We start from the raw sequence: 4,003 nt of genomic DNA on the forward strand, positions 1-4,003 counted from the left end.
ATGAATTCACATTTTCCATAACTCATAAAATCACACTATCATATCAGGCTCCGTGCGCGAGCCTGAGATACTGTGTGATGATCTGATACCAGTCCAGCGATGGCTGTCTTTGAGATTTATCAGCGCACAGGATGTCTTCAAATGCCCATAGGCGGTCCCAGGGGGGGCCACGGGGGCCATGGCCCCCCCTTTGGTGCTGAAAGGTGGGGCCATACTATCTTTTGGCCCCACCTTTCAGATCGAACAAAAGTCCTTGAAAGCTTTTTGTATGTTTCATTTTCTTTCTTGCGCCATCAAAGAGCGTAAATTTTACTCATGAGTGGGCTCAGCTTCGCATTCTGTCAATTTGGCGGTCAGCGTCGCTGGCACCGGTTCACGAGTAAGGCCGGATCTTATATGGAATATCAGCGTGGGTTTACTTGAGACTCTCGTAGGCCCAGCAACGGCTGGCATGAGACCCTCTTCGGCAGTGGCGGGTGGGCCCTGCCAAATGAGCGTGGCTCTACGACACTAAAGTAAGACCTCATGGGCTGGTGCGGTGCACCTCAGAAGCCCGGTGGTGACGCCGCATGCCGGCTTGGTTTCTTAAGAATTTGCGTGGTACCCCCGGGGCCTGCATAGAGTTTGCATGAGCTAGTATGCAATCTCAGAGGCCTGTGTGTAATGTGTATACAGGTACACAGTGGCGGTCGCATGGGGGGGGGGCATCAGGGCCATGCCCCCCAAAGGCCAATAAAGGGGGCCATCATATCATTTGCCCCCCCCCCCTCAAACAACCGATGGGCCTCCATAGGTGTATGGGACCCTGGCCCTTATTCGATCGTCACGAGGCTAAAAAAAAAAAAACACTCCAAGCTATTAATATAGCTCCCACACCGGTCTTTGAGCGTCCTACACTGACCTCTGAGGGAACTTCAGTGGCGGTCAAGCGCCCACGTTGGCCGCTAAGAGCCCAGATTGACCTCTTAAGCCCCACATCTGGCCTATGAGGGCCCCTAACCGGCATCAGGGGCCCCAACCGGCGTCTGAGCGTCTCACACCGGTCTCTGGTGGCCTTATTTCTGTCTCTGGTGTCCTAAGACGAACCTTTAGGTGCCAATGAGGGCCCCGCACTGGCTGCTAAAGACCCGATGCCGGCCTCTAAGGGCCTGCATTGGCCTCTGAGGAGGGCCCTCTGCTGGCCTCTGGGGTCCAACGACGGCTCATGCCGGTCTTTTAGAGCCCCACGCTGACATCTGAGGGCCCCATGTTGGCCTGCAATGAGTAAGGACCCACATTAGCCTCTGAGAGCCCAACTCGGTCTCTGATGGTCTCAAACTACTGGCCTTTGCAGTTTGCAGGCCCTGTACTGGTCTCTGAGGGCCCTAATCTGGCCTCTAAGTGAAAACATACATGGGTGGGCTTCTGAAGATCAGAGGGCTTACGCAGACTCCTGTACAGCCTTACGTTGGTCCTGATCGAGATCACTTTACGTCCTGATGGTCCCGCGTAGATTCCCTAATATTTCGACATCGGGACCCCATGAGCCGTTGCGGGTCTTGGGGCTGGCAGAGACTGATGAAATCCTCAGGGCTCAGGGCCAGTCTTTTCAGCATGAGGACTAGGCAGGTTGAGTGAGCCCCAATAGAGCCGTTACGAAGCCCGCAGGAGTCGCGCGCGGCCCTCAGATTCCAATTTTGAAAGCCAGGAACCTTTGGTCTCCAGAGGTCGGTGTACCTACTCTCTCCCGCCGCCACACAACTATATGGGTAAATGTCATAGTCTGAAAATGCTCTCTGGGTTTCACATGCTTGTTCAAAGCAAGAGGTAGGTATCTGTACTTTTCCGAATTGTTTTATAGTGGTAAGGTCATAAATCCGCGTGCCCGACCTTCCAGTATATGCTACACCGATCCGTCGCCATGGTGCAGTGGCCCGACCGGTGGAAACACCGTGGGACGGGAAATGGAACTGGTGATTTTGCCTTAACCCTAGAACGCCTAGGGGGGGGGGTGTATCACCCCCCCTGAGGTTTTTTCGAAGTGCACGCTAAACGGCTTGTCGTAGCGGGCTGAAATTTTCAATACCCTCTGGGGCAACCTTTGCGCATCTTTTGCCGAAAAAAATTGATCGGGTCATGTCAGGTCACGGATTTATGACGTCATAAGAGGTACAGCCTCCGGCCGACAGTTACCAAACGTGTGCGCCGAATCCCTAGGTTTTCTGCCGGTGATACCCACATTGTTTGATGGATCATGATGAAACTTCCCATGCATGTTGGGGCAAGCATTGGCTATCGTGTGGTGCAAGAAAATTGACCGGGTCAGGTCAGGTCACGGAGCTATGACGTCACAAGAGGAACAGCGTCCGGTACTATTTTTGAAAAGCGCCCGAACCACTATTTTGCTAATTCTTGTCACCTCAATGGGAATATGCAGCAATATTAGCTTCTATAGGGAGCAAATGGACCTCCCAAATCCAAAAATACAATCAGATTTCAAAAATTTAAATTTTGATTTTTCGAATTTCTACCGCCGACTGTGACCTTGCCGACTTCCGGCGCTCCCAACGCGCCATTTTTAGAGCTAGGGAAACGAAATACATACCAAACGATAGAGAATTGATCAAGGAACACGATAGTGAAGGTTTCAAGTCGATATCTCCCACCGTTTTGCCGCAATCGCCGCGGAAAGTTGAAAAAGTTTGATTTTTTCGGAAAATTTGACCTTTGACCGGTCATAAGTAGGTCAAATGTCGACCTAGGACCAATAAATATACCACCAATCGCGAGATCTCGTTGAGAGCAATCCGTTGGTTTTTTCCGCTAAGCTCTATGACCTTCCGTTTCGAAACGCCAGGGGGGGGGTCGTAACAACCCCCCCCCCTGGTCGTTCGTGTTATGAGAAATGGCCTGGTCGTGCGAGGGTTAAATTGTGCTTAAAGATTCCACGCAAGAATGACATGGATGAAGCATAATTAGTGCCAACTGCGCGGCGCCTCGTGGACGTAAAAATTAGCCGATCACCCCCCCCCCTCCGGTGACGGATAAATGTTATGTCCCGCGAGTGTGAGTTTGGCCCCCCCTTTTGCTAGCGGCTGCGACCGCCAGTGCAAATGCCAAGAGCCTTTTGGAATAAATCATCTCCCGTCAGGCGTCAAATACATCAATGGATACCAAACCCTGTTAACAAAGGCCGGTTACGTGCCAGTTATGTTTGTTTGTTTGTTTTGTTGGGTTAGGCCCTTTCGGTCGTCAAGACCATTGCAGAGCCGGAAGGATGATAGGAATTAGGGGGAGACATTGGTCTGGGCAGGCACCCTAGTGAGTCGCCGGGGCTGAGCCCGTCCAGAGGACAGGCCACCCAGCCCCAAGGCACTCACTGCACCCGGCTACGGGGTGCGCTCCCTCGGGAGCAGCGGTGCCGCTCCAAGGGAGCAGCCCGCATGAGATAAAGTTGCCTGTCCAGCCCGGAAGGGGGTTGCGGCGTGGAGGAGAAGGATTTCAGTATCCTGAGGATAGAAGCACGGAACGGTGCCAGTTATGCCTAACAGTCGTTCACATCTCGTCACGGATAAATTTGATCATGTAAGTCCTCTCTTGGCGTTTGTGTGTGCGTCACATAATCAGTCGTTTGCCATTTAGTGGAAAATGTGACGGCAGATTATGCCGCTGTTAGGAGTCGCAGTTGAGAAGCTGTCCCTCTAAAGCACGTGTAATTTTAGGTAAAATTTTAGTACATATAGGTTTAGGTAATCTTTGGTAAAGACGATATTTTATCTCACGTCTAACATATTTTGTCTACTTATTTTGGATGGAACTTTGTGCTGAGCTGTGGGTGCCCCGGCGCTAAAAAGGTTCGCCGCCGCCCCAGCGGTGACCTTGACCTCGACCGTCTGTTGCGGCTACAAAGCCAAGCCGGCGTGGAATTTGGGGAGCTCGGGCACCGCTAGCTTGGCACAAACTTCCACCTATGCCTATTACTTACCTAAAATCAACTGACGTTCGAAGAGGCGAACGAACAATA

This window comes from Amphibalanus amphitrite, unplaced genomic scaffold (assembly GCF_019059575.1).
Source record: "Amphibalanus amphitrite isolate SeventyFive unplaced genomic scaffold, NRLGWU_Aamphi_draft 001085F_arrow, whole genome shotgun sequence".
Lineage (NCBI taxonomy): Eukaryota > Metazoa > Arthropoda > Thecostraca > Balanomorpha > Balanidae > Amphibalanus > Amphibalanus amphitrite.